This window comes from Canis aureus, chromosome 5 (genome assembly GCF_053574225.1).
Source record: "Canis aureus isolate CA01 chromosome 5, VMU_Caureus_v.1.0, whole genome shotgun sequence".
Classification (NCBI taxonomy): Eukaryota; Metazoa; Chordata; class Mammalia; order Carnivora; family Canidae; genus Canis; species Canis aureus.
This window is the reverse complement of record NC_135615.1, coordinates 34721586-34747659: the sequence shown is the minus strand read 5'-3', so window position 1 is coordinate 34747659 and position 26074 is coordinate 34721586. Positions and strand designations below refer to the sequence as shown.

Below are 26074 nucleotides of genomic sequence, written 5' to 3'. Positions count from 1 at the left end.
TGGTCTTATTACAAACTTACAGCAAACAGGAGCACTGAGGAGTACCAGGTACAGGAGGATCCAGACAAGCAGGCTGGCTTCCTCAACACATACTGGCCAAACCACTGCTTTATTTGGTTGTATGGCTTTATTCAATTCAAACAAACAACAATCAGGGAAGTCACAGTGATGGCATATTTTAATAAAAATGATGCTGTGGTCATCTTTAAAAAAAGAGGCCTAATCTTACAAAGTTGCATACTTATTTACAGGCGCAATAACACGGTGGTTAGAATTTTCCTCAAAATAATACATGTGGCAGAGATGTGGGAGTTCCTATTTGTTCCCCTTGGAAGAGGGGTATGGGGGTTAACAATCTGATCCACTCTACTTCTGCATGCTTTAAATGTTCCCTGACAAAAGGTTAAAAAGGTAGCATGGCAGTGTCCTAGCACAACAGACACAGCAGGCCTCTTATCCACAAACAAGTCATCTTGACGTCACGCCACTCTCTCTCTTAATTACTGACCTAACATGCACTGTTTTTCAAAAGTCCTACAGCTGGAAAGAGGGCTTACTGATCTCCACCTTGTTTAAGCAGCACGAAAGGTACAAAGTATTAAATCAGACTTTATCAAATGTCTGAATCTAAAATAAAACAGAGTACGATGATGCAACAGTGACAATAGTTCAATAAATAACAAAACCACCTTTTTATTACTAGGTCAAAAGACCAAACCTACACTGAGACTTAAACCATTTAAACTACTGCTTCCAGGAATCGCAGAAGAGCAGGTCTCTAGGTTTTAAAGAGGAATACGCAAGGGGGGTGGGGGTGGGAACTTACCACCAAAACAAAGCATTTGCAGCATAAGACCTAGTAGTAGTTTGAAAACCTGATAGTGTCAGAGGCAGCCCTCACAAAGCCTTCCTGAGCTGAACAAAAGGACTTATTTCCCCTATTTGATTTCATCTCTGGATGTGAAAAGGCAAAAAGATGCAGTCAAAGGGCCCTGCCTCCTGTCCTGTGGTCTCTATATAGGGCCAGACATTTTTAATTTCACCTGTCAAAGGTACATGTAAAGTTTAATCAATCTTATTAAATACTTGGGAGAGTATAGTTCTCTCAGATCTGTTCATAAAGAATCCTTTTCCTGTATACCAGAAATGTTTGTTTGCTTCATAATGAAACATCCCATCTCGGAAGGCCCCATGACATTCAGGTTCACTTCTCCTTAGTCCCCTCTAACTGGGACAACTCCTCAGTCTTCCCTCATCTTTTCTGTGCACGTTCCAAGAGTGCTGGTTAATGCTTCTGTCACACGAACCTGGGGCACTGCACTAGGAAAGCAAGGAAGCCAGTGAGCACGCTCAAGGTCGCAGCACAGAACCAACAGGAAAGGAAGGCAAGGGCTCTCCCAGCTACAGGTGGACAACAGGCAGAGCATGCAGAGCAAGCGGGTAACACCCACCTTAGAATCCACAACAGTTTAGAACGCCACCACTACGCTGGTTACTTTTGGAGGTTGTTGGGATATCAACTCACTTTTCTGAAGACTTCTAAAGACAAACCGTCACCAGCCTGCCCCTCCTGGATGACTACTGCAGCATGACCAGGTGCTAGTGAGAGCAAACTGCTCTCTCTGTACAGGAGCCACAATGAATAAAAACAGTGAGCAATCAAATTAGAAAATGAAACTGTTTGCAACATCTAATGAAGTAACAATAACCATAGATGTCTCCTAAAGCCCGGTGGAGAGTTGATGGAAAGCTTCATAATGGTCAGATCAGATGGACATTAAGGTGACTTTCAATCCCATCACTAATGTGGAACAACTAGGTGCTACATTCTTCTTGATGTGAGGAAAGAGCACCGTTTATTAAGCATTCTTGCCAAAAAAAAAAAGAACCTGTAGTTAATCAAACCTCTAGATCGGACTCACAATTTAAAGGAAATTCTGGAGCAATATATGTTAAATCACACTGACACAAAGCCATTAGCTAAAACCAAAATGTGGGGCATTCTAGAAGACAGATGACCTCATTTCTGCAGCAAACCTAAGACATGGAAAAATGGGAGAGATTTTTTTATTGCTACAAAATACAAAAGCTTTAACCAAAATAACCTTACGTAACGTGAGAAGTGTATCTGGATTGAAATAAATTAACTTTAGAATGACATTTTTGACAGGAAAAATTTGACTGCCTAGGTAATAAAGGATATTATGGAATGATTATTAATTCCACTGGGCACAATCCAGGTGCTGTGTCTGTTTAAAGGTCTTATCTGGGAGATATATAAACTAAAGACTATGGATGACATTATATACCAGGAATTTGCCTTAAAATATGCTCACAATTTTTTTTGGAAAATTTAAAGGAAAAAACAAAAATACAAGAATGCAGCAAGTAGCTGGTGGTAAGACTACATGATGGGCACACAGAGGACTGCTCTACTACTCACCCTATCTCCGTAGTTAAAACTTCCCACAATAAAAAGTAAATAGAAAAATCTGGAGCACCGGGTGGCTCCAATAAAAAGTAAATAGAAAAATCTGGAGCACCGGGTGGCTCAGTGGTTGAGCATCTGCCTTGGGCTCAGGTCATGACCTGAGGTCCTGGGATCAAGTTCCGCATAGGGCTCCCCACAGGGAGCCTGCTTCTCCCTGTGTCTCTGCCTCTGTCTCTCATGAATAAATAAATAAGAAAAATCTGACTAGGATATGTACTAGTATCCATCTAAAACTTCACACACTGTTACTTAAAATCTGTGCTACATATAAAAATATGTAAACTAATGTTCATAGCAGTTTTAGTAAAAAAAAAATATTATAGAAAAGCAGAAACTAATGCAATATATCACACCTATATAAAATATTGAGAGATTACATTAAGTTAAAAAAAAGCAGGATAGAAGACTGTGGACAGTATAATTACAGCTATGTTCTAAAAATTCACATAATTTTGTGAATATTTACAAGTAAATACACCAGATTAACTAATATGTGTGACTTAGTGTTAAAATACCAGTACTGTATTTTGTTTCATTTCTCAACTCTCAGTTACTCCTCTGGCTTGCTGGTTCCACCTTTACCACGTTTACCAATCAAGCACCCAGTCCTTCCTACAGAAAGCATAAAGTATTGATCCAGCAGGAAAAGCATCCAAGTCCCTTCCCAGTGGGTTGTCAATAGAGATTAATAAAACCACCAATTGGCTGCAAACATTAACATTTTCTTGTAAAATGCACAACTCAGTTTTGTTCTTTATGAGAGAGGGTCTCAAACACTGGCCTGAGCCTGTCATGGGTCCCAGAGACCTCCCCAGGCCCACCAGTCACACCAACTGTCACAACAATGCCAAGATGCTGTTTCCTTTGCACTCACACTCTCTCCTGGTAAACTGCTGTGGAGTTCTGGTGCAGTTAGAAAGAACAGCCAAGGTTATAAAAAAAAGACTATCAACAACAAAACTAAAAGACAACCTACAGAATGGGAGAGGATATTTGCAAATGACGTATCAGATAAAACACTAGTATCCAAGATCTATAAAGAACTTCTTAAACTCAACAGCAAAGAAACAAACAATCCAATCATGAAATAGGCAAAAGACATGAAGAGAAATCTCCCAGAGAAAGACATAGACGTGGCCAACAAGTACATGAGAAAATGCTCCGCATCACTGGCCATCAGGGAGATACAAATCAAAACCACAATGAGATCCCACCTCACACTGGTGAGAATGGGGAAAATTAACAAGGCAGGAAACCACAAACGTTGGAGAGGATGCGGAGAAAGGGGAACCCTCCTGCACTGTGGGTGGGAATGTGAACTGGTACAGCCACTCTGGAAAACTGTGTGGAGGGTCCTCAAAGAGTTAAAAATAGACCTGCCCTACGACCCAGCAATTGCACTGCTGGGGATTGACCCAAAGATACAGATGCAGTGAAACACCGGGACACCTGCACCCCGATGTTTATAGCAGCAATGTCCACAATAGCCAAACTGTGGAAGGAGCCTCGGTGTCCATCAACAGATGGATGGATAAAGAAGATGTGGTCCATGTATACAATGGAATATTCCTCAGCCATTAGAAACGACAAATACCCACCATTTGCTTCGACATCGATGGAACTGGAGGGTATTATGCTGAGTGAAATAAGTCAATCGGAGAAGGACAAACATTAATATGGTCTCATTCATTTGGGAAATATAAAAAATAGTGAAAGGGAATAAAGGGGAAAGGAGAAAAAATGAGTGGGAAATATCAGAAAGGGAGACAGAACATGAGAGACTCCTAACTCTGGGAAATGAACTAGGGGTGGTAGAAAGGGAGGTGGGCGGTGGCTGGGGGTGACTGGGTGACGGGCACTGAGGGGGGGCACTTGATGGGATGAGCACTGGGTGTTATTCTATATGTTGGCAAATTGAACACCAATAAAAAATAAATTTATTAAAAAAAAAGACTATTAAAACACTCCTCACTTTTCAAACTATGTATTTTGTGTAAGGTCAGATTTCCTTCTCATCCTTCAACCAAAATAACATATCACTAACAGATCAAATGCAGAAACAGAAGAATCCCCCTGAGAGTCTATTAAATATTGAAAAGATTTATAAAAATATAAAACAAGATCATTCTCATTAAATTATTTTTTTGTTTTGGAAGATTGTTACCTTTTCATAACCAATGTTATTTACATTACGTGTAATGGCTTTGTGATTACTGTCAAAAAATATCTTTTTAAATTTGTCTTAATTTTTATACAAAAACACAATAAGCCCTATAAACAAAAGTTCTTAAAGATCTTCAGGGCAGCCCAGGTGGCTCAGTGGTTTAGTGCCGCCTTCAGGCCAAGGCCTGATCCTGGAGTCCCGGGATCGAGTCCCACGTCAGGCTCCCCCCGCATGGAACCTGCTTCTCCCTCTGCCTGTGTCCCTGCCTCTCTCTCTCTGTCTCTCTGTCTCTCGTGGATAAATAAGAGCTTAAAAAAAAAATCTTCAATAATGTTTAAAAGTGTAAAGAGGTCCCAAGATCACAATGTTTGAGAACCACCAATATAAGACAAAACGAGTCCTGATGTACAGATCCTCAATGTTCCCGGAGAAGAGACATCCTATGCTCATGGATGGGAAGACAAAGTAGTCAGGATGGCAATACTCCGCACATCTACAGTCAATGCAATCCCACCTGCCTTTTTTGCAGAAATTGATGAGCTGATCCTAAAATTCCTATGGAAATGCAAGGGACCCAGAATAGCCAAACAATCTTGCAAAGAACAAAGTTGGAAGACTCACACTTCCTAATTTCAAAACTTAGTACACAACTATACCAATTAAGATAGTGTAGTACTGGCACAAGGGGAGACATACAGATCGTAGACAGAATTCAAGAGTCCAGAAATAAACCCTCACATTTATGGTCAGTTCATTTTCAAATGGGTGCCAAGACCATTCAATGGGGAAAGAACTCTTTTCAACAAATGGTGCTGGGACAACTGGATATCTACATGCAAAAGAATGAAGGTGGACCTCTACAACACTCACTCTATATAAATTAATCAAAATGGATCAAACACCTAAATAAGGGGCACCTGGTTGGTTTAGTTTGTGGAGCATGCAACTCTTGATCTCAGGGTTGTGAGTTCAAGCCCACATCGGATATAGAGATTACTAAAAAATAAAATAAACTAAAAAAACCCCAACAAACAACACCTAAATGTAAGAGCTAGAATTACAAAACTCGGAAGAAAACACAGGAGTAAATCTTCATGAGCCTGGATGAGGCAATGTCTTCTTAGGACACCAAAAGCACAAGCAACAGAAGAACAAATAAATTGGTTTTCATAAAAATTAAAAACTTTTGGGCTTCAAAGCACACCACCAACAAAGTGAAATGGAAGAAAATATTTGCAAATTATATACCTCATAAGGGTCAGTGTATATGTACAGAGAAAGAAACAGAGGAGTGTGTTCCTAAAACTCAATTGTAAGGGGCAAATAAGTAAAAACAAAAAAACGAAACAAAAAAACCCACAAGAAACAAACAAAAACCCCAGCAGAGTATGAATTGACATTTTCCCAAAGAAGACATATAAATGGCCGATAAGCACATGAAAAGATGTTCAACATCATTAGTCATTAGGGAAATGCAAATCAAAACACGAAATACCACTTCAAACTCACTGGAATGGATATAATCAAAAAGACAAATAACAAGTGTTGGCAAGGATGTAAAGAACTGGAATCTGAATACACTGCTGGTGGGAATGTAAAATGGCATGGGCACTTAATAAACAGTTGCAGATATTGAACACAAAGTTATCATATGACCCAGCCATCCCATACCTAGGTACATACCCCAGGGGACACAAAGCATGTATCATCACCAAAACTGGGTACATGAGTATTCATAGCAACACAACAGCCAAAATGTGGAAATAACTCAAAAAGTAAACTATTAGAGGTTAAAATCCTTATTTTCATACTCGTGTTTGGTGTACTTCAGTAGATTAGCAAATAACAATGATAGAATCAGTTTGAGAATTTGATAATTTCTAAAACCATCAAAATAAAGTTATCATTCTTTTAAACATGAATTTTTTTTCCTGCTTACAAAAGGGTGGTGTGTAAACACAGATGATGTGTCTGTGTACCAGAAATGCAAAAAGAGAGAGAATTAGCATTTGGACCTCTGTTATGCAATGATTACTCTAAGTGCTTTACTTGTCACTGAATCAACTTCAATTCTTACTGCTGTCTCCTGCCCACTCAGCAGACTGGGAAAATGAGTTGAGATAGCTCAGTCAAGGTCGCAAAGCCAGGTAAATCCTCTGAGTTAATTCATACATGCACCTAATAATTTCTGCTCTTCAACTCTATGTTGTGCAGGCCGCTCAGTGCAGGCTGCTCACCCTATCAATCCACGCCTGAGTATGCCCATTAGGACACGACCACTAAAGTACCTGCAGTTTCCTGAGCTGGTCTTCATTCCTTCTCTTCTATGCTGATAATTCATAGGCATCAGTGCAGAGATTCTGATTTTTAGCATTTTAAAATAAGCACTTTTTATTTTAAATATTTTATTTATTTATTCACAAGAGAAAGAGAGAGAGAGAGGCAGAGACACAGGCAGAGGAAGAAGCAAGTCTCCATGCGGGGAGCCTGACATGGGACTCGATCCCGGATCTCCGGGATCAGGCCCTGGGCTGAAGGCGGCACTAAACCACTGAGCCACCTGGGCTGCCCAAAATAAGCGCTTTTTAAAAAACCAACATGGTGCCTAAATATAAGCCAAATACTTCAACTTTTTATACAACAACAGTGACCTGACTCAATACAAAAGAAAAACTGGCCGCATTGAGAAATGACATGTTGCACCTCCCTGGGGAATTTTCAAATGTATAGGTAAGTTTTTGCTTTATGAGTTGACCTTGAAATGTAAACATTTCATATGAGATGAGATTCTATTACATGAGGGCCAAATAGAAGACCTCTTTTCTCAATCAAAAAACATTCTTCTGAAGTCACAAGTCACCACTTCTATGTTCACCCAGCCACTCAAAACTTCCCTGTCTTTGCACATTTTATTCTTCTTGCCTGAAATGTTCCTCCTTCTTCGGCGGCTTCCTTCCCATTCCTCTCTCACTCCTTCTCCATGGACTCAAAGCCTTCTCTGTTTCTCAGGCACTGGCCACATCTGTGCTTCTCAACCATACTATCCTGAGTCTCTTTAAGAAATCCATGTGTTTCACCTCCTTATGTATAGAACACAGCAGAAATATGTATCCCACCAATGATATGTTACAATTGACCCCCCAGAGAGTCCTGTCAGTAATACTCACTTACAGGTGGTTTAGCTGCAGTATTGCCCAATACCACCAAATATTGCAAATACCAATATTTGCAACCACAAAATGAAGGAGGAGTCAAGTTTGCTAAGGCATCTTCTAACTCCACTACTTTACTGTTGGGAGGAAGGAGTTCAGGGACAGAACCTGAGCAAAGGAGTTGGACAATACAGACATAAGTTCTAAGACAACTCAAACGTAACTCCTAGGATTATTTTACAAAAGAGCAGTAAATGAATATTCAACAAGTAAAAACAGTTTTATCCAAATATGGAAAATGGGGGTGGGTTGAGTACTTCAGAGACTGCCCCAAATTAAGTACTATATGATCCTCTTTGAGAATCAATTAGAAAAGCCAAAATTTGTTACTTTCAATGTCTAAACATAGTTTGTAGAAAGACAGTTTACCTACCAGACCTCTGAAAATAAAACTCTTTGGAAAAAAACAGAAAAGGTCAATGAAACTAAATCAAATCATTAAAGCACAATTATAGCATTGTAGGATTTGGAAAGGCATTTGTTAATACTAGTAACTTTCCTTTAGAACTCAATATGCACACCTCTAAATAGAGGTATAAGAAAATTAAATACCATAATAGGAATTACAGTTCCCATTCGCTTGCTCTGTGCTACAGGTTGCATTATATTGTTTATCTCACGGCCGAGCAGCTGACAGCATTGCTCTATAATATTTAAAATGCACATTCCTGTCTTATGGCAAATTAGTCTATGTACCTTCCACAGCACCTTACAAAAATCATATATTCAACTGAGTCTGCAGGCTTCAAGAGTAGGGACATCTAAAGAGCAACAGACAGCTGTGTCCAGGACAGCAGTTACTCTGGCTCTTTGTTTTTTCCAGTTCAGTATCACCAAGCTTTCTCACAGTAACTGTGGCAAAGACATAGATGAATGAAAGAAAGGAACCCAACCTTAGCAGCTGCTTAATTACACATTGGAAATGGCATCCAATACGGAAAGAGTCCTAAACAGATGCTGCCAATAAGCCTCCAGATCAATTTTTTTATTTTTTTTAAAGATTTTATTTATTCATGAGAGACACAGGCAGAGGGAGAAGCAGGCTCCTCGAGGAGAGCCCAATGCAGGACTCAATCCCAGGACTCCGGGATCACACCCTAAGCCAAAGGCAGACGCTCAACCGCTGAGCCACCAAAGGCATCTTCAGATTAATTTTTTAAACTTCCTTTTACATGTGTACACCTGTGCTTCTACTAAAAGATACAGCTGTAGGAAAAAGTAACTTATTTTTTACAGTTCAACCTGATTCTGCTCCTAGAGAAGGCATAAAATCAGACACAAGACACTTATTTCTCAGCCATATAGGACTGGAAAAGTATCTATGTGAGAAATAAACCCCAAAAGTTACACCTAAAAATTTTCCCACTACTTGCTTTTTAGAATTTATTTCATAATTCCACACACACTATGAGAAAGGTCCCTTCCAGCTTTATGAATAAAGTGGTTCGTGGCAGGGCGCCTGGGTGGCTCAGATGGTTGTGTTGACACTTGATTTCAGCTCAGATCATGATCTCGGGGTTGGGACATTGAGCCCTGGGATTCGTGCTGGGCGTGGAGTCAGCTTAAGATTCATTCTTTCCCTCTCCCTCTGCCTCTCCCTCTTACCGAAGGGAAGGGGAGGGGAGGGGAGGGGAGGGGAGGGGAGGGGAGGGGAATGGCAATGTTATCGTGGAGAGGTCAATTATTTGAAAAGATCATTTTACCTAGAATTCTTGTTAAAATACAATACAGAACAAAAAGAGAGTTTAGGTTATCTCATTAACCCTCTGGTTGTTAAGTATTTTTGACAAACTCCAAGCAAGGAGTCCAATATTTGGTTATAAGGAAGCCTAAATAAAATATCATTTGAAATAAGTCAAACAATATGGAGATGAAAAATCCTATCTCTTACTTTGTATTGGTTACTTTGTAAAAGAGGGTGCAAAGCTGAGGTAGGTGGTCATATCCTTAGAGATGGGACCTTTCTGCCCTCAAACTAGAATGTCTTCCGCTGACCATGAGTCATTCCTTCTCCAGTAGAAGAGCATCTCCTAAAGCAGACACACACCTTTTCACCTAAGAGGAGATGGAAAGGGCAGCAAACCACATTAGGCCTACCCTATATAGGGTGCAAGCTCAGCTAATCCACACACCTGCCAAAACACCATCAGAAGTGCTGTATCAAACCTGCTGCCTCCAAGGACACAATGCAGCCATTCTACTTCCTGTAACCTAAAATGGAAGGAGTAAAATACAGGAAGAGATTTTTTTCACAAAGATGTTCAATTCCACAGTTGAAAAGCTAATTGTCCTGAGTTCAGCCTGTTTTAGAACGCATTCTGACTTCCATTTTCCCATTAAGAACTATTTCCCACGTTGCAAAACCACAAGGCCTGGCCAGCCAGAGCTGCCACAGTAGCAGACCAGGCTGCCAGCCCATGACACTGCTCTGGTCCTATTCAGGGCCCCTACTCCTGCATCATCGGTTCATCTGCTGCACAGGCACTTTCGGGTCAGTGTGCACCTCTACTTTCGCCATTTCTTCCCTTAGCCACACACAACCTCCTGATAGCAAGCCAAGCCTAGAGTCCAGAAAAGAAAAAACAGCTTACTGCTGGCATTTCATCTGTATTTTTCACCTCATGGACAAAGAGCAGAACTTCCTCATTCAATCTCTATCAGAATTTATTTTTATCCTAGGGAATTGCATATATGTAGCTCTCCCTTGCTTTATGACGCAGTTTTGTTAACTTCATTTTGAACATGGGATCATATTCTTGAGATGATCCACGTTCTCCCAAAAAATCTTCACCTTCTCTCATTTACATTTGAACTCAAAAAATGCAGACAGCCAAATGTAGTATCGTTAAATACCTGCACCTAGGAAATGTCAGAATCAACACCACAAAAAAGTCTTTTAAGAGACCCGAAGTCCTCTTCAAAAAACAAAATCTAGATAGGACTCTAGATAGGACTCTGGATAGGACGTTGCTTCAACCCTTTGCAAAGGAAAAGTCTCCATTCACCCCAATCTTCTTGTGCATTTTCCGTTTCTTTGACAACTGCCAAAAGCATTTTATTACCCTTCCCAATTTACTGTCACATAACTACAGCTTTTCAACTGAAAGCAATGACACTGATGTAAGACAGGGATGGTGGTGAGCAATCCTAGAAGTCACGCATGTTAGCAAATGACAGAGCATCAGAGCTTGGCAGTGGCTCACAGCACACTCAAACCCTGTGCTGCTCCAACTACGGCATGCTGATTATGCCTAGGAGGGCACCAGAGAATCCGAACAAGAGGTGATAAAATTGTCCGAAGTCTGGGACTATATATAAAGTGGTGTACCGGGGCTCAGTCAATGAAGAATCTGCCTTCGGCCGTCACGATCTCTGGGTCCTGGGATCCAGTTCTGCATCAGGCTCCCTGTTCAGCAGGGAGTGTGCTTCTCCCTCTCCCACTGCTGCTCCCCCTGCTTGTGCTTACTTCCTTGAACTGTCAAATGAATAAATAAAATCTATAAAAATAAAAAAATAAAGTGGTTTAGGTAAAAAAAAAAAATTTTTTTTAAACCAATACAACAGGGGATGCCCGGGTGGCTCAGTGTTTGGGCATCTGCCTTTGGTTCAGGGCGTGATCCTGGAGTCCCCGGATCCAGTCCCGCAATTGGGCTCCCTGCCTGGAGCCTGCTTTTCTCTCTGCCTGTGTCTCTGCCTCTGTGTGTATGTGTGTCTCTCATGAATAAATAAATAAAATCTTAAAAAAAAATAAAATAAAATAAACCAACACAACAAAAAGCTTGTAAACCTGCCACTGACAGACTATTTTCACTTCTTCACCCTGTAGTAAACATGTAGTTTTCAAGGATGTTAAATTTTTTTAAAAAAGCTTTGCGGGATCCCTGGATGGCACAGCAGTTTGGCGCCTGCCTTTGGCCCAGGGCGCGATCCTGGAGACCCGGGATCGAATCCCACGTCGGGCTCCCAGTGCATGGAGCCTGCCTCTCCCTCTGCCTGTGTCTCTGCCTCTCTCTCTCTCTGTATGACTATCATAAATAAATAAAAAAATAAATTAAAAAAAAAAAAAAAAGCTTTGCTTTGGGAAAAGGTAGTTCTGACCTATGTTAATCAATAACCAATATGTCAAAACAAAGCAAGAACATCTTGAATGTATAGTTTTCTCCAAATGAAGGACAATGAAATTCAGGGAGTCATGAAAACATTCCCAAGGGTATGTGCTGGGCTCTAAGTCAAGAGCTGTTCGATCCAACAGATGGTACAGATAAAGATAACAACTTACCTTCCCCAAGTCCTCACTACAGACCCACAGACATTCCCTAAAATCCTGTTATGTGAACAGGCAAATCATCTTCCTTAAAAATTAAAGGCCATGGGGCACATGGGTGGCTCAGTTTTTAATTGTCCGACTCTGGATTTGGGCTCAGGTCATGATCTCAGGGTCCTGGGATGGAGCCCTGTGTCAGACTCCACACTCAGCGGGGAGTCTGCTTGAGAGTCTCCCTCTCCCTGTCCCTCCCCTGCTCACGCTGCTTTCCGCCTCTCCCTCTCTAGTAAATGAATAAATGAATCTTTAAAAAAAATAAAATAAAATACCATTTCACAGCTTTCTATGTGGTGATAAAATATGTCTCATTTCAAGACTCCCATTAATGTGCATCCCTCTTTTCTTGAATTTGGTATTCCTAACAGATGCATTATTTCTTAGCACTTTGGTGAAAGAAAAGGAAATAGTCTGTAACAATCATAATTCTACATAACTCTTGAAAATCAGACCTCATAAGTCAAGGTGAGGGACCCAAATACAGCCTGAACGTAACTTGAAAAAACTTAATGAAAATGAACAAGTTTTTCTCACTAATTTATCAAAGGTTTGGAGAAAAAATAATATATTAACTGAAGGAGCACTGGTCCTCCACCTGTGGTCTGGATCCCATTTCCTCCTCTTTTCCTGTATCTTCAGTTCTTCCACCCAGCACTGTTCAAAACATGTGTTGCCTAGCCATCACCAAGAAACATACAAGGGAGACAAGTGGGAAGGACAGAGAAGCAGGGACAGGGATGAACAACAGCACGGGGCCGGGGGCCTCCCAGGCAGGATGCAGCCTCTCCAAGGATGCTGTTCTGACAAGATGGCCTGCTTGCTGCTAAGATGTACCCATGGCCTCTCTTCCTCAGCCTGCAGGCATGCTTTCCTCCTCCTCCTCCCTTCCCATCTGCCATGATGCTTGTCTTCCGCACTAAGTTCAGGAAAGCTCTCTTGCCCTTTGTGACTGGAAGTAACAGTACATTAAAGTAGGCAACCCTGAAAACTGACACATGAACCCTTAACCACTTTACCTTGCATATGCCCCTTCACTTGGGCCTTTTTCTTAGACTGAGCCAGTCCATCAGACCTTTTCTTTCTCTCACAAACCACATCCATAATGCATCACCTATGTCTCTGTCTCTTTAAAGTGCAACTTAGTTAAAAAAAAAAAATAATGAATGGTATAGTCCTCCTAGAATCATTCTCCAGTTTTTTATGAGTATCTTACCCACACACCTAAGTTAATAGTTTTCTTAGTGATTTGTTTTTAATGAAACACTCCAAAGTTTTCAGATTAGTTCTCATAGGAGTATTTCTACACTATTTTTATCAGTGTCTACTAATCAAATCTTTAACTGCAATAAGGTGTACAAGTTCCCGAATGAGTTTGGGAACACACTGAACTGGCTTTTGTAAGTGACAACTTAACTGATAGGTAGAGAAAGAGGGCAGAGGGGAGCAGGCAGCAGGCCACTACGGTCTCCCTGGGACCGAGCCGCACCTGCAGCTCCTTCCTCTCCGGGCCTGACTTGTGCTCCTCTGCTCCAGTTCTCATGGCTTCAGTTAACACCACATGCCGAGTATCAGTGCAACTAAGCAAGCATCTGATGAACAAACTTGACCTACAGACTCCTCCAAGTCCATTGTTTAAAAAAAAAATCCATTCCCACCACCCTTCTCATTTGAGACAAATAAAAACCGACAATCCCTCCATCTCAAAGAAAGAGAGCATATCATCTACCCAGCTGCCCACACAAGAAACCTACAAATACACCTTTAACCTCTTCCTCTCACAGCAGCCTACATCTCTGTCTCTATTACTTGTCAACTGCTCAGATAACCATCGTCTCTGAACCAAATTATTACCTCAACTTTTTCCAGGTCTCCAACCCACCAATTCTTCACAGATGGCCTTTCTGAAACAGACCGTCCTCCACCCTGTAGTCTGCACTTGGGACCCCTCCTCCACCTGGCCCCCTGCCTGGGTAGCAAACCCTTCACACCCAGTGCACGTCAAATGCAGGCTCTCCAATGCTGAGTATATTCCTGACACAGTACCTGGCAGAGTAAAATCTCAGGAAATATGTGTTTAGTCACTGTGTCTTTCATGCAATAAATACTCAAGAAGAAATTCTTGTGTTTAAAATGATGACTCCAAGTAAAAGCCTCTGTTGCTGCATACTACAAATAATGTGTTCATGTGGGAAAAGGCAGTACTTTGAGGTTGGGGCAAAATCATTGTGGGTTCATTTTCATTTCATATACTCTCTAGATTATGTGTATATGTGTCCATCTGTGTGTACTAGGAATCTAAACATATAGAAGAATTAAATACAAAGTCATGTTGACAAACAAAAAATCATATTTCATTATCAAAATAACAAATCCTACAAGTTCCCAAGTGGCAAACACATGCTAAAAACTATTACTTGTATTGAAGGGAGAGGTCAAAGATCTTTTTGAGAATCTGCTGAAAGCTGAGTCCTTCCACTGGAAAAACAGACATATATACCAGAAATATTAAAAAGAGACTCAGTAGTTCAAGGACTTATGAACAAAAGGCTGGGCATCTGAGGAGGGGGTCAGGAGCAGGGGCTCGAGGCTCGCCCAGACCCCGACTCCCCGCTACCTGCTGGTAGAGCCCCTGGGCACTCATCTCACCTGCTGTGTGCATGTTTAGGGCAGGCACAGCAGAGACTAAACCAATACAGTCATTACTAGTCACTAGGCAGCCAGAGGCTGGACCTGCGGAGCCATGAAACCACACTGACTCACAAAGTAGCAGCCAGGGCCCAAGACAAGGTATGACAACTGAACACGCTTTCACCTTTGCCAACATGACTGTGCTAATCAGAAAATAGTGAAATACAATGAATATCACCTAAAATGAAGTGTTCCTTAACAAAAGTGACACTACTCATAAAAAAGAATTTAAGGGATCCCTGGGTGGCACAGCGGTTTGGCGCCTGCCTTTGGTTCAGGGCGCGATCCTGGAGACCCGGGATCGAATCCCACGTCGGGCTCCTGGTGTATGGAGCCTGCTTCTCCCTCTGCCTATGTCTCTGCCTCTTCTCTCTCTCTCTGTGTGTGACTATTGTAAATAAAAAATTAAAAAAATTAAAAAAAAAAAAGAATTTAAGTTCCATAGTTGGGAGTTCAAAAATATATACTACTTTAGATAATCCTTCAGTCTGATATATACCAAAGGATATGTATTCTAGGCATACTATCATCTCTATTTTAGAAATAACTGGATAATAATCCTCAGCCAGTTAGGATCATAGTTCAACAGATGAACCTAATAACACCATAAAAGTTCCAAGCAAACTATCAGAGTCAGCATCGGCTCCAGTAATTCTGAATGACTCTTCAGCAAGGTAAATGAACTTTTCTCAGTCCTGGGTGTGGGGTACCCCAGCTCCAAGGATACGCACTATAAAAAGTACTATTAAAACTTTCTGGTTAAAACCAGCATTTCTGCAGCTTAGCTGTGCTGTGTGGCACAGGCCACCAATCTATCAGGTTACCTGGACCTAACACATATGTAGGACACCTAAGCTTTCTAACAGTTGGGTCTTGTTTGCAATGGATTTAGAAGCAAGTAACTAGACAGACCCCATTTTCTCCTCTTGATCATGTGATGGGAAGCAAACTGTCTCTAGGCCTCAGTTTTCCGAAGAGCAAATGAGGTGTTCGGAAAAACAAAAACAAGCAAGGATTTTGGGTCCTCTGAATTCTAAACCAAATACATTGCTGAGGGTGAGAACTGTGGCAATCTGCATTCATTTCTCACATTCTATAGGCAAGATCCAGGCTGTTAGGAAGCAAGGAAAAGTGTTGTTGAGGAGGGTAAAGGCCAGGAGAGGTGGTATAGTGCTCACCCAAGCAACCCTCTCTTAGGTCTGAGCTCCTCCTTACCAAGAAGAGAGGAGTATGAACACATGTGCTGACACATCCAAAGCCTGAACATGAACCCTGCACCAGCAGCATGGATGTCAAGGGTAGAACTGTCTGTGCAGTTTAGGAAGGCAACCACTGAATGTACAGGAATTTCTCAAATTTTATTTCTCTAAGACAACAAATAAACTGCAGTCTTAATATGAGATACAAACTGGAAGACCTATTTGTGCCTTCCCAAGTTGATTAAAGCCAGTAAGTTAAATTATCTAGAATGACAAATATGCTTAATTTTCTTAAAATAAATGTTATTTCAAATGTGTTTTTAAAAACATATTTTAGGGGCAGCCGGGTGGCTCAGCGGTTTAGTGCCACCTTTGGCCCAGGGCCAGGGCCTGGATACCCGGGATCAAGTGGGGCTCCCTGCGTGGAGCCTGCTTCTCTCTCTGCCTGTGTCTCTACCTCTCTCTCTCTCTCTCTCATGAATAAATAAATAAAATACTTAAATAAATAAATAAATACACATTTTGATAGCGACTTTAAGAGTCTTACAAAAAAAAAAAGAGTCTTACAAAACAAAACAACAACAACAAAAAAAAAAAAACAGTAAAATGCCAATTTAAAATTCTAGTATACAAGCCCAGCGGTTTAGCGCCGCCTTCAGCCCATGACCTGATCCTGGAGACCTGGGATCGAGTCCCACATCGGGCTCCCTGTGTGGAGCCTGCTTGTCCCTCTGCCTGTGTCTCTGCCTCTCTCTCTGTGTTCTCATGAATAAATAAATAAATATTTAAATAAAATAAAATTCTAGTATACATAATGTTAACACTTTCAACAATTTCAGTTTTTGAAATCCTACTGTTCAGAAGCATATTTTGTGAATTCTGTAATTAGAGTGCCACACAGGACTGAGCCCAGACAGGACACCAAAGGCAGAGAGCCCTGGCTTTGCCACCTGCTAACTCGCTGTATTTGCATTGACCTTAAACTTACTTCTGTGAGCACGGGTCTGAGTGTCAGAGCTCCAAAATCCTAGGACTGCAACAAGAGTTACACTCTTCTCTGGCAGTTATTTTCATAAACAAGTTATCAAGTCTCAGTTCATAAAAAAACAGGCTCCGAGAATGACTGTCCTAAAGTGCTAACCACTGAAACTGTATGAATTGCATTAAATGAAAGGTTTCCCTCCTTGTAATTCCACAGTGAAAAATGGTGCTGATGAAAACAAAATTTTCTATGCAACTGGATTAAGGCTGATTAAATGTACCATAATTACGATTAAACACTTGGTAAATATATTGTTTACAAGTTTTCAATAACCTTACCTAACTGCACCAATGCACCAGAATGTAAATTGGAAGTTAATGATCCAACTTTTATTTGCTCTGCTCATAATCACCTACTTATGAAATTTGTGGCCATATAATAACCCTGGAAAAACATCTGATCTATGGCTTCTTACCTTGAACTGTAATCTTCAATTTCATGAAAAACTTAGAGTTAACAGATCAAAAACCTTCACAATGACAAGCACACTCTCAATATTCTGAACTTCAAAGGAAAACACCAACAATGTCCCTGGCCCGATGGAGACTACTAAAACTTAGGGTCATTTAGGACCTCAAGGCACTCTTGTGCAGGAACGCAATTCACTCTGCCAGTGCAGTTTCACCGGGTCACAAAGACGTACATTCTGCACGCCTGACTGCTTCTGCAGTTGTGTGTGGCAAATGTATTTTCTTCCCCGGTCCATTCATGCCTGGGGTTAACTCTCCTGCACAGAGGCCTAAAAGGGAAGGATTTCAGCAGAAGAAATGTAAACATCAACATATACAAAGAAGTGTGAAGAGCCCCAAGTGCTGTGAGCTACTACAGTCTTTGGACCTTTGCTCTTCACTGAGGCCCGCCCTGTGTGTGAGGTGTGAAGAACATACTGCTGATTCATCAGATACTCATTTGTACAATGGTCTGTACTCAAGTGACCTGTTGACAGAAAACCAGAAAGAGCACTAGCGTCTGAAAACAAGAATCTCTGGAGACACAGATATTGATCAAAAAGGAACATGGAACTTCTAGTAATCCTAGGGAAAGTTTCATCCAAAAAGTTCATCCTAAATTTCTGCACTAAATGACAACCAACATACTATCCATTATTTGAATGTTTTACCTCCTGAAAACACAAGTAAAGGGAAAATGGTTTTGAATTCTAAATGCCTCGATCTCTAAAAGGTAACTTTCCACAGGGACTTCAAGTCTCCTTTCAAAGGTTCACACAACTCCACGACTCTGCAGAGTAGAGAAAAGCCAGACAGTAATGGATGACAGTACTATATAGTCTGGGGGATACATACATATATCTATAGTAAGACAGGAATTACACCGATGGTAAGATTTAAGGATGAAAGAGATAATGTAATCAACAAAAAAAGAACTGTTCAGAAAGTAGTCTTTGAAGAACAGGTTTTAAAGGACACAATATTTTCAGAAAAAAAATATTTGAAAAGGGGATGTTTAACATGTTCAGAGAACTGTAATTAACTTATAAATTTGTACTGAACCGATCATGTTTTTACCCTTATATTTTGAGCTTTGACAATAAAACAAAGCTTTTTGAAAAATAAAAACAGAATTGGGGCAGCCCAGGTGGCTCAGCGGTTTAGCGCCACCTTCAGCCCAGGACCTGATCCTGGAGACCCGGGATCGAGTCCCCCACATTGGGCTCCCTGAGTGGAGCCTGCTTCTCCCTCTGCCTGTGTCTCTGCCTCTCTCTCTCTCTTCTCTGTGTATTCTCATGAATAAATAAATAAAATCTTTAAAAACAAGCAAAAAATAAATAAATAAATAAACAAACAAACATTATGTCTATCTAATACAAACCAAAGAGTTTCTAAACAAGCTATTCTTCATTTAGGCCAGGGCTTGGCCTTTTCCACCGTGACAAACACAAGAATAAACACAAGGGCCCTCCCTCCACCTCGCTCCGGGTCGAGTAATACCCGTCAGTGTGTGCCCTTTCCTTCCTCTCCTTAAAGCAGAATAATCACTTAAAAAGGCAGTTCCGGTCATGTAATTCTCCTGCTGAAAACCCTCCAAGTGCTTTCCACTGTTCTTAGGATACAAAGCAAAATTCTCACCTATCCTGAGATGGCTTAAATCCTGTGCGATCCAGCTGCTACATCGACAGGCCCTCCTTTACTCTCAGCAAATCCATGTGCTGAGAGTCGCTGACACCGGTCCTCTGCCCGGCAGGCTGACTCTGCCCCACCACACTCTTCCTCAGGGAACCTCCTGGTCCTCTCAAGCCTACAACAGCCAGCCCAATGTATATGGATCTCATCTGTGGTTATGTGGTCATTTACCTGGCTCCATGGACTGTGAGCTCCAAAAAGGAGGGCAATCCATCCCTTTTATTCATCTTTATAACCCAAGGATTTATTCATGAATTATTTAGTGACTATTCTGTACCATTCAAAGGTCTGGGTTCATGTCAGTGAACAAAATAAAACCCCTCACCCTGACAGAGTTAACATTTGAACACCAGAAGCCAGACCCTACATAAAATACGGAAATTACACGGTATGTTATAATGTAGTAAGAGTTACCAAAAAAAAAAAGCTGGGGCGGGGAAAGGAGATGAGGGGGCCTGCCACAGGATGTGCTGAAGCAATACAACTGTATACAAGAGCGAGACCACTCAAGGGAGTGTGGTGCTGAGAGCCATCAACACATCTTGCAGATGGAAGCTGCAAGAATCCAAATGCTTGTCTGCTTGGCTTTAAATAAAACAACTCACTTTCCTAAGCCCTTCTAGACCGCAAGCCTTAGAGAAAAGTTCTGGCATCATTTGTCTTTGTGTTGCTAGTATCTTACTGACCAAAAACACCTGCTCAAGGAAGGCATGAACTCTGTGTTTCCTACCAGACCCTGTGGCAAGGACTCTCCACAGGGGATGAAAAATGGAAAAATCCAATGAAGTTTAAAACTATGTTTTCACTATTGTAATTGGTTTGTTTTAGGGTAATATAATTTAATTTTATTTTTTTTTAATTTTTTTTATTTATTTATGATAGTCACACAGGGAGAGAGGCAGAGACATAGGCAGAGGGAGAAGCAGGCTCCATGCACCGGGAGCCTGACGTGGGATTCGATGCTGGGTCTCCAGGATCGCGCCCTGGGCCAAAGGCAGGCGCCAAACCGCTGCGCCACCCAGGGATCCCTATAATTTAATTTTAAAGCCAAAGAAATTGGCATTCGTTATCAAGAGGGCAAGTTTTTTTTTTTTTTTTTTTTGTATGATAGTCACATAGAGAGAGAGAGAGAGAGAGGCAGAGACATAGGCAGAGGGAGAAGCAGGCTCCATGCACCGGGAGCCCGACGTGGGATTCGATCCCGGGTCTCCAGGATAGCACCCTGGGCCAAAGGCAGACGCTAAACCGCTGCGCCACCCAGGGATCCCCAAGAGGGCAAGTTTTTAAAGACTAAGAAAGAACACAATCTATGTCACATGATTAAAGGACTCCATCCAGGGGCACCTGGGTGGCTCAGTAGGTTAAGTGTCTGCCTTTGCATGGGGTCATTCCTGGGACTGATCCCTGCTCAGCTGGGAGCCTGCTTGTGCTCTAATAAATAAAATCTTTAAAAAAGTAAATAAAAAGGGGCACCTGGGTGGCTCAGTGGTTTAGCGCCGCCTTCAGCCCAGGGCATAATCCCGGGGTCCTGGGATCAAGTCCCACATTGGGCTTCCTGTGGGGAGCCTGCTTCTCCCTCTGCCTGTGTCTCTGACTCTCTCTCTCTGCGTCTCTCATTAAATAAAATCTTTCAAAAATAAAAAATTTGAAAATTACTCCATCCACAATGCAGTATGCACTATATCACTATCAAATCACAAACATTTTGTAAATATGACTGTGCACTTTCTATTGCACTCATTTCAAGTGAAAATTTTTATGTTTACAAAGGCATGCAATTGTACAATCTGCAAATCATTTCCTTACAACCGAAATGAAAGGTGTCTTTAGACACGCCTTTTTCCATCTAGCTGAGCAAAGTTTACTAAACATCTACAGATGGTCCCCAACTTATGATGGGTCAACTTATAATTTTTCAACTTCACAATGGTGCAAAAATGATACACATTCGGTGGAAACTGCACCTCAAATTTTCTTTTTCTTTTTTTTTTTTCTTAAGATTCTATTTACTTATTCACGAGAGGCACAGAGAGAGAGGCCAAAACACAGGCAGAGAGAGAAGCTGGCTCCATGTGGGGAACCCGACACGGGACTCGATCCCAGGTCTCCAGGATCACGCCCTGGGCTGAAGGCAGCGCTAAACCACTGTGCCACCAGGGCTGCCCTGTACCTCAAATTTTCAATGCTGATCTTGCTCCAGGTAGCAGGCTCCCTCCCACTCAGCCCCACAATCAGAGGAATAACAACCGAGATTCGCTGACAACCCTCCGGCACCCATACTGCCATTCGGTTTGTCACTTTCACTATGGTATTCAAGGAATTACATGAGATATTCAACACTTCACGAACAAACAGGCTTTGTGTTAGATGATTTTGCACTAACTGCAGGCGAATATTAAGTGTTCTGAGCAGGTTTAAAGTAAACAAGCCTAAGCTGTGATGTTAAAGGTTAGGTGTATGAAACCCATTTCCAACTTAACATTATTTTCAACCTACAACCAACTTAACAGTATTTACAACCTATAACCTTAGGTATATCCTAAGTCGAAGGAGGTCTGTATAGGGTACCTGGACCTGAGTTGGGCAAAGAGATTACAAACCTGAAAGGATCGCACCCACAAGGAGCTTACATTAATTCATCAGGTGCTGTGCCTGACGTGCTACAGAAACAGAGAAGCACTCTAAGCACCTTAGAAATGAAGGCAAGGATTCCTGAAGGACTCCTGAAATACCTTTATAAGGATGGATTAAAGAGCAAAGTTAAAAAAAAAAATTCTATTTCAGGCAAAGAAACTACAGAGAGCAAAGGCAACAGCACGGTTTTGAGGCAGAGGCAGTGGTGAGGGTGAGGCAGCCTGCAAGGAGGAGGCAGAAATGCCCAGGGCCCTGGAGCCTGGCCCTCGGCGTTTCTCACTTATTAGACAGAGGACAGTCACTGAAGAGTTTTTTTAAAAAGGCCTGACAACCAGGATACGCCTTTAAAACAACCTCCGGCCATAGTGGAACTAAAATGGTGTGCTGTAAATGAAAGAGACACTTTATTTTTCTCACACAAATAAATGCTACCTAACTTGTAGGTTTCCAAGCCAATATGTGTGCATATCAGATTTCGTAAAGAACACTTTCACTGAAGCTTAAGTCGCATCTCAACGATTATTAAAACCCTCTCCAAAGATTAAGTAGCATGCTTTCAAATTTGAGCTAAATATGAAATGTCTTTTGTGTTAACACAATGTACTCCTGACCCAGGTCTCACTATCAGGGAATTAGGGGGGATGCTGAAGAGAAAACCAGACTGTGACAGAAGGCCCAGAAGTGGTGGCATCACTCACCTGCAGCCCTTATAACTCAGCCATGAAAGCATCACCAGAAAAGTGCTGAAAAGACAGTTTATAGAACTATTAAAGGGACAATAGGGACTTTGGGGCGGGGGACGATAGGGAAGGAGATGTGAGCCAAGTTAAGACTTCTCTTCGCTGTTCCTAAAGGTTAAAGACGCTGACATGCAGAAAAAATAAAGTGTTGGAATGTTAGGAAAAAAAAAAATGTCCACATTGGAGTTATTTTCCTTCCTTCTAATAAGAGAACCTGACGGCTCTCCCTCTATAACTCCATATTCCTGTAAAAAGCTCCAGGGGAAATAGAGTCGCTCTGGGGAGATCACCGAGTGCACCAAGCAGCAGCAGCCTGAACTGAAGCAAACTACAATCATATCTGGTGAGTTGAAAGCTCTCAGAAGGCAGTGCCTCATTTACTGTGTACTCTAAAATTAGCTCTTACAGAAAAAAGAGAACTCTTCACAGGATAAAGTTTTAGAAAACAGCATAAGCAACAATGCCCAGCAACAGTGTCTGTTTTTAACAATGTATTTTCCATAAAAACAACTTCAGTGTTTGTTTTCTTCTGCCCATTAGAAACAGGTTGAGTCAATGGCCTTATAGGAGGAATGACAAGAATATACTGAGATTTTCTTGCATTTATCTGAAAAAAATCCCTAAGTAGGAGAAAACTCTGTGAATGTACAACCATGGATTATGAAAGCATACTTAAAACTTGTGCCTTGAACTTGAGGACAATAACAATCTAAAGTAACATGTATCTACACAGCTTTTTTTTTTTTCTTTTTTTTTTTAAATTTTTATTTATTTATGATAGTCACAGAGAGAGAAAGAGAGAGAGGCAGAGACATAGGCAGAGGGAGAAGCAGGCTCCATGCACCAGAAGCCCGATGTGGGATTCGATCCGGGGTCTCCAGGATCGCGCCCTGGGCCAAAGGAAGGCGCCAAACCACTGCGCCACCCAGGGATCCCCTACACAGCTTTTAAAGATCTCTAGGGACCATCATAAAGATAGCACATGTTACTAAAAGTAGAAGACCTAAATAATAATCCTACTTATCACTATGGAAAGTATGAAGCCCAGCATGACACTCTGAAGTAACAGTGGAAGCAGTCCGTCGGCCACTTCTCTTGGTAACACGGACCTCAGGTCTCTCCCTACAAAAACCTGTAAATACGGTTGCAATCTACTTGCGGGAGTGGGGCTCCTCCAAGGCACGGCTTATTCTATTACTCTTAACCTGGTGCTCCTGCCTTGCACTACGTATTTCAGAATTAGGATATGTGAAGACTGTTAGGATAGACGTGTTAGGATATGCGAAGACTGTTTCATAAAAACAAGTGACTAGAATGTTTTCACAGAGTTTAATTAGGTCTGTCAAAATTGTGCTTATTTGCAGAAATCATCGTTAAGTTCAATAAATTTTCCAATGCTCAACTTTTTTTGAAGCATGCTCCCTAAGGAGTCCTAAGGAAAAATAAAATCTTTTATTTTAAATAAAATCAAGTATCTCCCTCAATGTGCTGCCATTTAATTTCAGCTACTCTTGTACAGAATGCATTAAATGAATGCTAGCAATCACATTATCACCTATTTTCTCTCCGGCTCCCACTCAGATATAGAAGTCCTTTGCTCAGAATACACATTTTATCCTCAGAACTTGCTTTCTCTGCCCAAATACATGGAATCAAGCAAAAACAACCCCACAAATAAACAAAACCGAACAAACAAAAAAACTGTCCAGCAAATCAGAATGGATAGAGAAAGAATACTGAAAACACCAGTGCGGTAAATAACACTTTCAAGTTTTCGTTTAAAAAAATCGAGTGATGAAAATAAGCAGTAAAAACGGCCCAGACGGACTTGCTGGGATAGCCCTGCGGGGCTGGATGAAGAAAAGCGAAGCAGAAGTCACCGCTTCATCAATAAGAAGCCAGGACATCCTTTCATGGAAACAAGTCAGCTCCCATTAATGTTCCAAAATACAGAATGAGGAGAGTCATTTCGAACCCAAAAGCAAGTTTCAAAGGAAATGCACCAATCCCCTTTACGGCTGAAATGATGATAAGCTTGCTGACCTGATGCCTCTGTGGGGATACCCCACCTCGGCAACCCGAGCAATCCTGAGTTCGGAGGGGTCACCCGCGGCCGGATTCAGGAAACCGCCTCCCGGTGCAGAGCAGAGCCGAAGCCCCACGCACCCCGACTTGTGCAGAGGAGGCCGAGGCCGGCCGACGGTAAATTAGAGGGAGGCAGGCAGGTGGGGAAGTGTGCAGATTGCACAGTGCGCCGCCTGCACCGCAGGACGCGAGCGGCGCCCCCACCCCACCCCACCCCCTGCAAACGACAACTTCGCACCTATTTCGAGCGCATTGCAAATTCTCCACGCAACTCGAGAGACCAGCTTTAAAAAAAAAAAAAAAAAAAATACGGGAAGAGAAGGAAAAAAAACTTTCCAGAAGGAAGGTAACTTGCACCCCCCTCCCCCCCGGCCCCCCCCTCCCGCTTGCTCGGCTGCCCCGCTCCGGCCCCACCGCCCGGGGGACACGACCCGCGGCCGGGAGCGGCTCGCACGCGCCGGCCAACTGTCCGCCCGCCCGCCCGCCCGCGCCCGGGAGGCGTCGCGCTGCAGGGGGAGGCCGGGCGCCGACCCCTCCCGCCGCACTCCCGCCGCCCCGGCGCGGCCCGCACGGGCTCCCACTTCCTGGTGCCCGGGTCCCCGCCGCTCCCCGCCCGGCCGGCGGCGCGCGGGCCCCGGGCGGGCGGGCGGGGCGAGGCCTCCGCAGTGCGGGCCGGACGGCGGCGCGGCCCTGCCCCGGCCCCGCGCGCCCCCGCCCGCCCCCCGCAGCCCGGCCCGGCCCCGCAGTCCCGCCCCGCCCGGCCCGCACTCCGCCCGCCGCGTCCTCCGGGAAGATGGCGGCCCGTGACAGGCGGGCGCGCCGCGGGTCCGAGCGGGCGGCCGGGGCGGGGGCGCGGGCGGGGGCACCCGGCGGCCCGCCCGCCGCCCGCCGCGCTCACCTGTCAGCAGCGCCGCCGCCGCCCGGCCGCCGACCGCCGCAGCCCCGGTGCCCGGCGACCGCGCCACACGCGGACGGGCCGAGAGGGAGGGGCGGGGAGGGCGCGGCCGGCCCGGACGAGCGGCGGGGGCGGCGCGGCGCGGGCTGGCGGCGGGCGGCCGCGACTCCTTCCCGTTTCGGGCCCGAAAATGTCTCAACCTCGCGACTCCGGCGCCCCAACGCTCCTTCCCGTTCGCATGAGAACACACAGCTCCCGCTTCCGGGGCTCGCCGGAAGTCCCGCCCCGCGCGCCCGCGCGCCCGCGCGCCCGCGCACTCACCGGCCCCGCCAGCCGACTGGCGCTCAGCGCCCGGGAGAGCCTCACGTCATGGCGCCGGGGCGCCCCCATTGGCTGCGCGCGGCACCAGGCCCGCCCCTCCGCTTCCCGGCCTTTCCGTGCGCGCGCCCCTGCCGGCGGCGC

General features: G+C 43.3%; 1 protein-coding gene across 3 annotated transcripts in view; it reads right to left on the bottom strand.

The window, feature by feature from the left end:
* LARP4B (La ribonucleoprotein 4B) overlaps window positions 1-25869 on the bottom strand; it is a 94459-nt gene extending 68590 nt beyond the window's left edge. The window contains exon 1 of one of the 3 annotated variants that reach the window (XM_077897373.1): window positions 25813-25869. The gene's annotated coding sequence lies outside the window, so the exon portion shown is untranslated. Of the gene's footprint in view, window positions 1-24675; window positions 24829-25615; window positions 25758-25812 lie in introns of those variants that run through there. The other 2 variants (XM_077897371.1, XM_077897372.1) reach the window with 2 other exon arrangements.
* Window positions 25870-26074: the final 205 nt, after the last annotated feature.